This window comes from Neovison vison, chromosome 13, assembly GCF_020171115.1.
Source record: "Neovison vison isolate M4711 chromosome 13, ASM_NN_V1, whole genome shotgun sequence".
NCBI lineage: Eukaryota > Metazoa > Chordata > Mammalia > Carnivora > Mustelidae > Neogale > Neogale vison.
Window position 1 is genome coordinate 119,258,016 of NC_058103.1, and position 13,204 is coordinate 119,271,219.

The following is a 13,204-nucleotide window of genomic DNA, read 5'->3' on the forward strand; positions in this document are numbered from 1 at the left end:
TAGATATAGTTCCTGACCAACTAGATATCTTATCAAAGGAGAAGAATTTTAGAAAGAGCCACCCTCTTTTTCACAACTTCAGTGTACCAATATATAAGACAGTGCCCATAACATCACCAGACACTGTCAGAAGGTGACACCAGAATTTCCTGAAGTTGTCCTCTCCATTGTTGTGCTCGCCTGTCCTCACTCCCAGGAGAGTCAGGAGTCCTTTCATGGGTCACAGGTCTTTGAGATGACAATGGTCAAAATGTTGGCCAATGTCCCATTTGAACACCAATGGCATAGTGCTCATTGGCACAGAGCTGGTTCTCTGGTTCAGGTCATGATTTGGGGAGAAGTGCCACTCACTAATACCTCTCTTTGGATAATATAGGTCTTTTTGGAAGCTTCCCAGCTGGAGTTATCACTCTATATGACGTTGCTATGCAACTGAGCTCTACAGACATCTCCTGGGATGCTGGAAAGACTTCACTTCCTTCTAGATAACATTGTTTATTTTAAAAAGGGTAGAGACTGGAGCAAATGCAAGGCAGGAGAAATGACATGCCTTTCTATCAGTCAGGGCCCCTCAGATAACAGGCACTTAGAGAGATCCCAGAAAGTTCAAAGCTTGGTGTTTAGCACTGGGATACAACATGGTCTAAGGCCAACCCTGCTCTCAAGTTTCCAATCTCATCAGATTGAAGGTTCCAAAGCAGCAATATGTGAAATAACGATTGAAGGGGACATGTGCTGAGCAGTACAGAGTGAAGGTCTGGCAAGAGGAAGGCAGGAGGGAGGCAGTGTGGCCTGCACAATGAAAAGGCAGTGCTTCTTCACACGGATGTTGTGACCTGGACTTGCTCCACACCACTTACCTGGTCAATGGCAAGAGTAAGAAGACAACATCAGCTTTCTAGCCTCAAGACCAATGATGTCCACCAGAGGATCTAGCTGCATCGGGCCCGAGAACCATATGTAGAGATTGTCCAAAATGCAGATTACTGGGCCACTCTAGTGATCCTAATCCAGGAAGCCGGGAACTAGAGTTTCCTTGCAGCCCAGGTGACTGACCACCTGAGAAAACCCAGCCTGCCTAACTTACCTACCCCCTACTGGCTGTACTTTTATGCCCCTCCTTCAAGAACCACAATTAGGGTCTCTTTAATTACACAAATATCTCCGGGCCTCAGTTCATTCCATTCCCCTCTCCTGCCAACCCTCTGTGAATCAACAGCCATTCCCAGCTTGTCTACACTTGGAAAATCTCCATCATCTCTAGAAGCTCTGGGCCCTGAGTCCATTTCTCCAGCCTCAACAGTCCTTTCTTATCTGCCCTCCACTCAGAACAAACTACAGATACTCTCAACAAGGTTTACATCCAGGCTCAGAAAACACAATAAAACAACTCTAAGACCCAAACTGGGCTTTTAACGCAGTACAGGTTGATGGGACAGATGTATGGAAACTAGGAAAATCCCTTAGTCAGAGCCCAGTATTGCCACTGGGATGAGGTGACAGACCTGCCTCAGGCACCGTCACAGTATTTCCTTTGATCCTGGGAGGCGGCAAACTAGAATGGCATGTGAGAAATTTTTACTGTTATGACCATATACCATTGCCTCTAAGAAGCCTCGATATAATGTACACAATTTAGTAACAGCTTGTCCACGAGAAAACTTACATACTGTCACATTAAATCTGTGCATCAACTGGAAGACCCTAATGGTTTTAATACCAGGAAACCATTAATTCAGTGTTAGCACTGAAGATGGTGAATGTGGGGTTATTATTAATATTGAACATTTAAAACATAAGAAGAATAAATATAAACTAAATATAAGGATGGCTGAGGAAGAAAGCAGTCTAGAGCCTCCTTACAAACTCTTCCTTCTGCTACTAAATGACCAAAAAGCCAAGGGAAGGGAGAGAGGGAGTGCAGATGTGAAAGTACAAAAGGGGAATTCAGACCATAACGTCCTGTCCATCAAGAGAGAAGCAACCCGAGGAGTCATAAAGAGCCATATCCCTGAGACTCCTAAATCTGGAAGGGTGACGGAAGTCTCTTGGGAGAGCCAGGAGAGATGTGGCTGCCACACTGGAGGCAACTTTAATCTCCTGCATTATCAGCAAGTGCCCCCAGGCAGCAGAGGTGGGCGGACAGAGTGCGGCCTTACCTGCTCTACTATCTGCTCCTATGGACCAGTTTCTAAGTGGTGTAGACCTGCTCAGGTGCACCTGCAGGGGGAGGTCTAATCGCGGAAGAGAACAGGGCCAATGCTAGCCTTGAGGGGCCTTCTCCAAAGTGGCTGTTCAAGGCGGAGTCCCATAGGGAGTTCTCAGAAACCAAAGGGTGACCTGCATCAAGCTTCCAACAGGATAGCACATCCTTCCAGCTCAGTGATAGAGAGCCCAGCCACAGCCTCACTCTGAGGGGTGAAGACTAGGAAGGCTGACTCCTGGGGCTATTTCCATAAAACAAATAAAAGTCACAGACCCTAAGATGGCCCACCTTATCAGTAAATAAACAAAAACACATAAATTCAAACCATTTTTCTCCTAATGGAGTGGGAAATATTTATAAAACCTAGTATTGATGATGGTGTGGGAATAATGGCTATTCACACGCACTAGTGATAGGACTGTAAATTGTTGCAAATTTGCTGAAGGGTAATTTGATAATATTTATCTAAATTATTTTAACATGCACTTTTTGACCCAGCAATTATACTTTTAGGAGACAGATTTTAAGGAAATAAGCTATTAAATATACACACACACAATGTAAGTTTGTTGGATCACTATTTTACTAGCACCATGCCTAGCACGTAGCAGATGCTCCAAAAATATTTGTTGATACAGAATCAATAAAATTATGAATTGAAAGCAACAAAAATGTCTATCAATAGGAGACTGGTTAAATAAATAAGGAACTCATATATTCTGGGATTGTTATATAGCTACTGAAAAGATGTATGTCACCTAGAGCTGAGGGTTGGAAAGGACTGACTGCAAAGGGATATGCGGGAATTCTCTGAAAAATGGAAACATTCTTTCTTTCTTTCTTTTTTTTTTAAAATATCTTATTTATTTATTTGAGACAGAGATCACAAGTAGGCAGAGAGGCAGGCAGATAGAGAGGAAGGGAAGCAGGCTCCCTGCTGAGCAGAGAGCCCCGACTCAACTCAACTCGGTGCTGGATCCCAGGATCCTGAGATCAAGACGTGAGCGGAAGGCAGAGGCTTTAACTCACTGAGCCACCCACGTGCCCCTAATGGAAGCATTCTAAGTCTTAGTTTTGGTGATGGTTGCAGTGTCCATTTAAGTGAGTGCTTTTTATTGTTTGTTTATTATACATTCAGCAACATGGTTGATTTTTTTAAAAAATGGATGAACTATTGAAACTAATGAAAACTATTGTCATTAACACAGAAAGTTGTCTGCAAGGTAACATTAACTAAAAAAAAGATGATAAAAGAACATATATGATGATCCCCATTTATGAAAAATATGTAGAAAATATGTGTATGACAGAGTGTGGCAGCAGACTTTCCTATTGTTCTAGAGCTCTGTAGATGCCCTAAAGTTAAGGACAAACATGGTAAGCACTCACATTTTCTAAAGAAAGATGCCAGACCATCTATTTGGAACAGATGGTCAAACTGGTCCAGTAACAACTACTCCCCACAGTCCGTTGGAGAGAAAGCTAGAAAAATGCATGCCAGACTCCCAGGCTATCTGGGGCAGTGGGAGATGGCCAGGTGAGGACACAGGACAGTGATGGGATCAGCCTGTCCTTAGCTACCAACTAAGCAAGGATATGGCACCAAAGTTCTCAGTGAAAATTAATAGTTTAAGCAGAGTATGGATTTTTACTTATTTATTTATTTGACATAGAGAGAGAGACAGCCAGAGAGGAAACACAAGCAGGGGGAGGGGGAGAGGGAGGAGCAGGTTTCCCGCAGAGCAGGGAGCCCGATGCAGGGCTTAATCCCAGGACGCTGGGATCATGATCTGAGCTGAAGGCAGATGCTTAACCAACTGAGCCACCCAGGCACCCCAGCAGAGCATGGATTTTTAAAGGATACTGAATCGTGGGGTGGGCCAGAGAGCCAAGTATAGAAACTGCATGGTCAGGATCACCAAGCAGACCTGGGCACTGCTCCAGTCAAAGTATCACTGATGCTGTGGCACCACACAAGCATTTTCTCCTTCTCCCTTCCAAGTTCTGGAAACCACAGCTCCATCTCATTGGCAGAGACAGATCAAACAGCTGCATCCTGGAGGCAAGGAAGGCTATTCCTTGGATGGTGGACTCAATCTGGGAATTTCCCTGAAACTGCAAAGGCCATTTAAAGGGGATGGGATGGTCACAGATATGGAAAGTACCTTCTGTGGTTACAGATTTCCTATGGGCATGTTGACCAGCTACCTAAGAAGGCTGCCTCTTAGGCTAGAGGGTCCCAGCAGCACAGTGCCAAAGCAGGAACTAGAAGTAGCCCTAAGAAGTCAGGCAGCATGTCCAGTGGAATGGTGCATGCAATGCCCTCCTCTCTGGCCCTGCTGGGGAGGGCCGTGAGTAGGCTAGACACAGGAACTGGGTTCTAAAGGAACTTACAGAAGCATCAGAGGAGGCAGAGTGTGCAGTGGGAGTGGGATGTGTCAGGGCAGGAGAACAGCTGGTCCACAGGTCAGGCTGTGCTGACTGGATGAGAGACTGAAGTATTGTTTTAGATGGAATATTTCAATTTCTGAAAAATGAGCCTTTCCTAAATCTTGAGAGTGATTAGAAAATCTAAGGTGCCTCCAAACATTCATATCTAGTGATGGAAAAGGGAAGACAACAGAATATGGTGGATAAAGGCACATTGTTTCCTATCAACTTCCATTCATCTAAGAGGTCTGTGTAGCTCTATTCCCAATCACTAAGGGCAGTTACACATAGGGAGGCAGGGAAGTGGTATTCTTGAGGAGAGTGCTTTTTGTTCATGAGCATTTTTTAAAAAGGATATCTCCATTAAAAAAAATCTAGATATGATAGACTTGAAAACATTGAACTAAGTGAAAGCCAGCCATAAAAGGCCACATATTGTACAATTCCATTTTTTTTTAAAGATTTTATTTATTTATTTGACAGAGACAGATCACAAATAGGCAGAGAGGCAGGCAGAGAGAGAGAGGAGGAAGCAGGCTCCCTGCCGAGCAGAGAGCCCGATGTGGGACTCAATCCCAGGACCCTGAGATCATGACCTGAGCCGAAGGCAGCGGCTTAACCCACTGAGCCACCCAGGCGCCCTGTACAATTCCATTTATATAAAATATCCAGAACAGATAAATCTCCAGAGGCAGAAAACAGATTAGTGGTTGCCAGGGTGTGAAGGGACAGAAGAATGGGGAGTGACTGCTTGATGGGTACAAGGTTTCTTTTTGGCTTATGAAATGTTCTAGAACCAAACAGAAATTGTTGTACAAGAGTGTGAATATACTGAATGCCAATAATGGTAAATTTCATGTTTCGTATATTTCACAATTTTAAAAACTGGGAAAATGAAAACAAAAACCAGTGAATGACAACAAACATTTAGATATAATAATTGACAGGGAAATATGTTCACCATAAATTAGAAAAAGTAGGTTTTAAAATTATGCCCAATATAAGAAACCCAATGTGTGAGTTATAAAGAAAGCAATTTGAAAGGACCTATCCCATGACGGTAGCAGTCATTATTTCTGGGTGGTGAGACTACTGTTAACTGTTTATGTTTCTAAATTGTCTAATTTTCCTTCATAATGAATTAAATCTGTTTAAAATATGTACATAGGCTAAAAATTGGTATGTGCATAAGAGGTACAGAGAAGGGACTGTGGAAATTTGGAGGCAGAAGACTTGGCTGGGTTCTTGTTACCTTCCTTAAAGTGGCTTCGTCACACATGTCCTTTCCTCCATACTTCTTTTCTTAGACACCCTTTACAGTTGCCACCAGATGCCTTTTCTGAAGCATAGCTGTGATTTGTTTATTCCTTGACCCAAATACCCTCAGTGGTTCTCCACTTCCTACTGAACATAGTCTCAATTCCTTGGCCTGTGATTCAGAGCCTTCCACCATCTGGCCTCAACCATTTAAACCATTCCTCATCCTTCTCTATGCACTACACTCCAGCCACCTTATCCAGATGCCATGTTCCTAGTGCATGGACACACACACATATACACACACTGACCACTCTGCCACTGCTTCTAGAATTTTCTCTGCTTGGAATATGTATTTCCTTACTCCAAAAGCCCCCAGTCATGTCTGGTTCTCCAACGCAACCTTCTCTAAACCAGTGACATTGCTTCCACTTGAGGACATCTCTTTCTTCTCTCCCACCCATTTCAACTGTATCTCTCTCAGGGCATGAATTACTTTTCTACTCCCTGTTACAGTGGTTTATGGTCATGTTCTATCTACTCTAGACTGATGCTCCTTAAAGGTCAGGGTTCATAATCAGCAAATTAAAAAAAAAAAACAAAAAACCTCTCAGGCACGTTTCTATGTGCCAGATTTAGTCGGTGGCTTTTCTAAAGACAAATAATAATAATAATAATAATAATAATAATAATGATGATGATGCAAGGCTCTTGGATGGCCCCATGAGTGTGCTCCCCACATTCAAAAAGTATTCCTCAATAATCCGTCAAACTCAAGAATAGCTCTCAGCATATCAATGCCATGCTGAGGCAGCTTGTAGAGGTGTCGTTAGCAGTGAACGTGCAAGGTCATTTTTGTGTCTAAGGAGAAGCTTAGCTGAGCTGTTATCCAGCAACTCCTCTTTCTTCAGAATTCAGGAGCACATTAAAAAAATTAATAGACTTTATTTTTTTTAGAGCAGTGTCAGGCTTATAGGAAAATTGAGCAGAAAATACAGTGTTCCCATGTAGCCCCCTCTTAGTAGTTTCCACCATTATTAACGTGTTATTTTAGCATGGTACCTTTATTTCAATTGATAAACCAATATTGCTACTTCATAAATTCTTCAGTTTACATTAGGGCTCACTGTGTTTTACATTCTATGGGTTTTGACAGATTCATAATGTCATGTGTCCACCCTATCCTACACAACAGTTTCACGGCCCCCCAACACCCTCTGTTACAGCCATTCATTCCTCCCTCCATCCCCCTGAATACCTGACAGCCACTGATATTTTTACTGTTCTATAGTTTTGCCTTTTCTTTCTTTTTTCAAAGATTTTATTTTTTACTTGACAGAGAAAGAGAGAGCACAAGCAGGGAGTGGCAGGCAGAGGGAGAGGGAGAAGAAGGCTCACCAGTGAGCAGGGAGCCCATGTGGGACTCAATCCCAGGACCCCAGGATCATGACCTGAGCCAAGGCAGACACTTAACCAACTGATCCACCTCAGGGATCCTAGTTTTGCCTTTTCTGAACATCATATAGGTGGAATCATATAGCATGTTGCCTTTTCAAATAGGCTTCTTATACTTAGCTATATGCATTTGAAGTTATTTCATGTCTTCTTGTGGCTAAATAGCTTGTGTTTTTTCATTGCTGTTTAAACCCCATTGTTTGGATGTACCACAGTTTGTTAATCCATTCACCTATTGGACATCTTGGTTTCTTCCAGTTTGGGGTGGTTTTGAGTAAAACTGCTATAAGCATTTGTGCGCAGGTTTTTGTGTGGACAACTCCTTTGGGTTAATACCTAGGAGTGCAACTGCTGGATCATATGGTGAGAACACATTCAGTTTTGTGTGAAACCACCTGACTGTTTTCCAAAGGAGCTGGACCATACTATGTTGTATTCCCATGGGCATTCCTCATTCTCCTGAGTGAGAATTCCTGTTGCTCTACACCCTCACCAGGGTTTGGTGTGTCAGTGTTCTGGGATTCTTCCATTCTAGTAGGTGTGTAGTGGAATCATGTTGTTTAAATTTGCAATTCCTTAATGACATATGATGTGTAGCATCTTTTCGAATGCTCATCTGACATCTGTATACCCTCTTTGTTGATGTAACTGTGCCGAGATTTTGCCTACTTTTTGACTGGGTTATTTTCTTATTACTGAGTTTCAAGAGTTCTTTGTATTAATTTGAACACAAGTCCTTAACCAACTGAGCCACCCAGGCACCCCAGCAGAGCATGGATTTTTAAAGGATACTGAATCGTGGGGTGGGCCAGAGAGCCAAGTATAGAAACTGCATGGTCAGGATCACCAAGCAGACCTGGGCACTGCTCCAGTCAAAGTATCACTGATGCTGTGGCACCACACAAGCATTTTCTCCTTCTCCCTTCCAAGTTCTGGAAACCACAGCTCCATCTCATTGGCAGAGACAGATCAAACAGCTGCATCCTGGAGGCAAGGAAGGCTATTCCTTGGATGGTGGACTCAATCTGGGAATTTCCCTGAAACTGCAAAGGCCATTTAAAGGGGATGGGATGGTCACAGATATGGAAAGTACCTTCTGTGGTTACAGATTTCCTATGGGCATGTTGACCAGCTACCTAAGAAGGCTGCCTCTTAGGCTAGAGGGTCCCAGCAGCACAGTGCCAAAGCAGGAACTAGAAGTAGCCCTAAGAAGTCAGGCAGCATGTCCAGTGGAATGGTGCATGCAATGCCCTCCTCTCTGGCCCTGCTGGGGAGGGCCGTGAGTAGGCTAGATTTGATTTTCAAATATTTTCTTCCAGTTTCCAATGTGGCTTGTCTTTTCATTACATTTGTTTTTTATCTTTGGGAAAATAAGCACCAGAGCAGACAGACAGACTGAGCCATCTTTGACCTCCAGCATTTACTGGGCAACTCTGTTTGGCATCCAGGTCTATTGGCTTGATTGGCTCTGTGTGGGTGCTCAATTCACTGGCTTCAAAAGAGTAACTGACTTTTAAGTCAGATAGGAAACCTTGCCATTGCCACTTCTGAAGTGTGCCAGAAGTGTGTAATCATTGCTAAGCATGTGGAGTTTGACATTTCATTATTACTGCTGCATGTTTTTTGACCTTCACTGGTGAATTTATTCCTCAAATGTTAGGGCCTTTGCAGGATTCAATGCTGGGCCTGGCTCCTTGCTTGCAAAGCAGCCTCTCTGTCTCTGCCACATGCCCTGGGCACCACTGAATGAGATTCTCTCTCAATCCATGGACTGAACTCAGAACAACTCAACACGACCTCTCGACTCTCTGCCACCTCCCACACTACACCTTTCCCACTTCCATCCTCACCTTGTTCTTCAGGTCGGATATCTGCTGAGGTCTTCTGGCACCAGCTTCTGGTCCACTCCACTGTGCCTCTGATCCCAGGAGCACCTGGTACAAAGACCCTTCCCATTGGCCTAGCTCCAGGTCACTGTGCTTTCCACAGCTCATGTGGCCACTCAGGTGGGGCTCAAAGGGTGACACACAGAAGAATAAGATACAGACTTGCTTCCAGCAGTCTAGGTGGAAGAGGATATTAACATAAAGTAATCTGTGATAAATGCCAAAGAATTCTGCAGATAGCAAGTATAGTTGGTTAGTGTGGCTAATATTAGGAGACTTGAACTGTGGTTTTAATTTTAATTCCTCCCCCTTGTTTTCTCACCTATAACAAGGGCTGATAGGGATGGATGAGATCCATTCTTTTATTCAGAGTGTGGTCCCTGGACCAGTGGCAGCATTGGCATTACTTGAGAACTTGTTAGAAATGCAGATTCTCATCTTGTCCCAGACCTAATGAATCAGAGATCTGTACCTTAAGATTCCCAGAAGATTTATAGGACATCACAGTCTGAGAAGTATTGGGAGGCATGATCTTTAAATTCCCTTTCAGGGGGCGCCTGGGTGGCTCAGTGGGTTAAAACCTCTGCCTTTGGCTCAGGTCATGATCCCAGGGTCCTGGAATCGAGCCCCACGTCGGGCTCTCTGCTCCGCAGGGAGCCTGCTTCCTCCCCTCTCTCTCTCTGCCTGCCTCTCTGCCTACTTGTGATTTCTCTCTCTCTGTCAAATAAATAAAATCTTTAAAAAAAAAATTCCCTTTCAGTTCTAAGCTTCTATAATCTGTGTCATTTCTTTTGACCCTGTCAGGAGGGAGGCTGCTGGGAGTTCCCTGGTAGGATCCTGACTTGGCTGGGCCTGAAGAGAGCCTGAGGGTGCTTCAGCAAGCAGGCTCCAGTGCCAGGCATCCAGTCTGCTGGTCAGCATGACCCTCCAGGAGATTCATGCTGCCCTTCTGCCAGGGGAATGGCTCAAGTTGTTACAACAGAACATGACCCAAGATGGGAGCTAGGGGTGGTGCTCATGTGACATGAGCTCTGCCCGTTTATGCAGCTTCCCTTAGAGACCTGGCTCCCCATCGCTGAGCAGGCTTGGCTGCTCTGCTCGCCTTTTGGGCTGCTGAGTAGAGAGAGTGAAGGGAGAGAAGAGAGAGAAGGGAATTTGCAAGGAACATTTATGGCAAGTTCTGAGGCTGTAGACTTAGTAGTGGGGGAAGGGTAGTGTGTGCTAAAATCTCTCCCTGTAAATACAAAGAACATTCAGATATCAAATTCCTTTGCTTTCTTTGGGCTGATCACTTGTACAACAGAAGGACATGGAGCACAAATTATGCAGTGGGAACTGGCAATGTAGGTTCTAGCTCTGATTTCCCTCTTTTTTTTTTTTTTTTACAGATTTTACTTATTTATTTTGAAAGAGAGAGAGAGACAGACAGACACACAGCATGAGCAGGAGGGGCAGAGGGAGAGGGAGAGAGTGAGTCTCAAGCAGACTCCATGCTGTGTGGAACTTGACAACCTGATGCAGGGCTTGATCCCAGGACCCTGAGATCATGACCTGAGGTGTAACCAAGAGTTGAACACTTAACAGACTGTGCCACTCAGGCACCCCCCCCCACCCCAGACTTATCTATTTTGAGGCATTTGAACAAGTCTCCTTCCCTTTCTGGACGTCAATGTTCACATCTGGAAAATGAGACCGGATTTGCTCATTCAAATATCTCAGCTCCTAGGATGAGCCTTACACTGGGCTAGGTGCTGGGAACACAAGTGATATTTATGGAGTCGACAGTTTGCAAACACTTTTAGAGAAACTTCAGTTCAAACATTCTATTTTAAAGAAAGTCTTTGGACTCAGACCTAGGATCAAATTTGAGCTTTGCAACATACTAGCTGGGCACAAGCAACCTCTTAATTCTTGGTTTTCTCATCTAGAACATGGGGGTAACAGTTGCTCTCTCATACAGTTGTGATGAGGATTAGACCCGCTTCAGGAGGAGGAGAACTCAGTGGGATGGATGCCTTACACACTGACCACATGCCTTGCATGAGCTACATCTTCTACAGTGCGAGCCACCAGCCACATGTGGCTAGTAAAAGGTATACTGGACACTGGAGATCTACTATAAATAAAATGATTTTTATATTTATTCCCAGTTGAAATAATATTCTGGATATATTGGTTAAATAAAATACATTAAATTTAATCTTACCAGCTTCTTTTTACTTTTTTTAATGTGCTACTAGAAATTTAAAATTACACATGTGGCTTATACATTGCACAGCACTGGTCTCAAGAAACAAAACGGGGGCACCTGGGTGGCTCAGTGGTTTAAAGCCTCTGCCTTTGGCTTGGGTCATGGTCCCAGGGTCCTAGGATGAAGCCCCATATTGGGCTCTCTGCTTGGCAGGGAGCCTGCTTCCTCCTCTCTCTCTTTCTCTCTCTGCCTGTCTCTCTGCCTACTTGTGATCTCTGTCTGTCAAATAAGCAAATAAAATCTTAAAAAAAAAAAAGAAACAAAACCATACTCTGCTGTCCTTGTTAGTTTACATTGTGGTAGGAAAAATAATATCCACACATGAATCCATACTCAAGAGAACCCCACCAGGGTGGAGAACCACAAGCCTACAAAGACGTGGAAAAGAAGGGGGAATCAGATGGGTTGGGATGGTTATGGAAAGCTTTGAGGAGGAGGTCAAGTGTAAGTATGGCATGGGTAGGCAGAAGGCATTCTCAGCGGGATGCACCAGGCTATGAGCTTCTGCATGGAAGGGTCTATAATTCTCCCATCATGCCTTGTATATGGTAGGTACCTGATGACTATTCACTATTTGTAGGGGTTGGGGGGCAGAAGAGGAACACAGGAAAAACACCAGTATAGCTGAAATTCATAGGGCTTGTTTGTGAAGAGGCTGGTCCCACTGAACTGGGGGATGTGCATCTGGCAACAACTGGGCAAGAGGTTGTCTACACAGGGTGGGGTCTTAGCATGGATGCAGTAGACAGTGAGCCCATCTTTCCTGAGTATCCAGGGCTCATGCTCCCAAGTACTCTCCTTCCATAGCCTCAGCGTGAGTGTAGTAAGACCAGTCACTGACAAATAACACCAGAACTTGTCTGTACAAGGGAGCATTGCCTTTAATAAATGTACCTTGGCAGGCCTAAACACTTTTTCTATTCATCCCTAATCCTTTCAAATATTTCCCGAGCCCCTTGCTGGTACTCAGAAACCACACTAGGTATGGGGGCCATAGAAATAACTGAGACATCATCCCTGCCATCTTCTTGAATGGGGCTTGGCAAACTAAGGTCTGCAGGCCAAATCCAGCCCATGGACTGTTTTTGTAAACAGAATTTCACTGGAACATAGGCCAGCCTATTCTTTTATGTATTGTCTAGGTGCTTTTGTGCTACAATGGCAGAACAAATAGAGTAACAGAGAGTATACGGCCCACAAAGCCTAAAATATTTACTACCTGGTCCTTTACAGAAAACATTTGCTGACCCCAGTCTTCGAGCAACAAACATGTAAGCAAATAAAGACAGTGTGACTTGATCAGAATTTGAAGAGAGGGATGGGAAGAAAGGGAGGGAGGTGCCAGAGGAAATTCCCAAGCTATGCTTTGCAGCACCATGGGTTTGTTGGGAAGACAACCTGGTAGGGAAGTAGAGGGGACCCTCCAAGAAGAAAAAACTGCATATGTGACCACAGAGAGGCAAACAGGGTCAATTCTAAAAGCTGGATCTGGCAAGAACACCAGCTTCAAGCAGACGCTTGGGGTAGCCCAGCAATCCCACTTCTATTGTTAATCCCATCACTCACCCTCTTTCCGAGATGACTACTTGATGTCTTCTCCTCTCTCCTCACACCTCCAATGTCTCTGCTCATACTCAGCTGATGACTTCCTTCTTATGGCCCAGAGGAAACTAAGACAATCACCAGAGAAGCTCTAGACACTGCCATCCTGTCCCCACC

At 44.2% G+C, this 13,204-nt stretch overlaps 1 protein-coding gene across 2 annotated transcripts in view; it reads right to left on the reverse strand.

The window, feature by feature from the left end:
- TMEM266 (transmembrane protein 266) overlaps positions 1-13,204 on the reverse strand; it is a 129,288-nt gene that overhangs the window by 80,603 nt on the left and 35,481 nt on the right. Inside the window, exon 1 of one of the 2 annotated variants that reach the window (XM_044231207.1) lies at positions 9,199-9,243. The exons of the other annotated variant lie outside the window; for it this stretch is intronic. The gene's annotated coding sequence lies outside the window, so the exon portion shown is untranslated. Of the gene's footprint in view, positions 1-9,198; positions 9,244-13,204 lie in introns of those variants that run through there. 2 annotated transcript variants of the gene reach the window in all.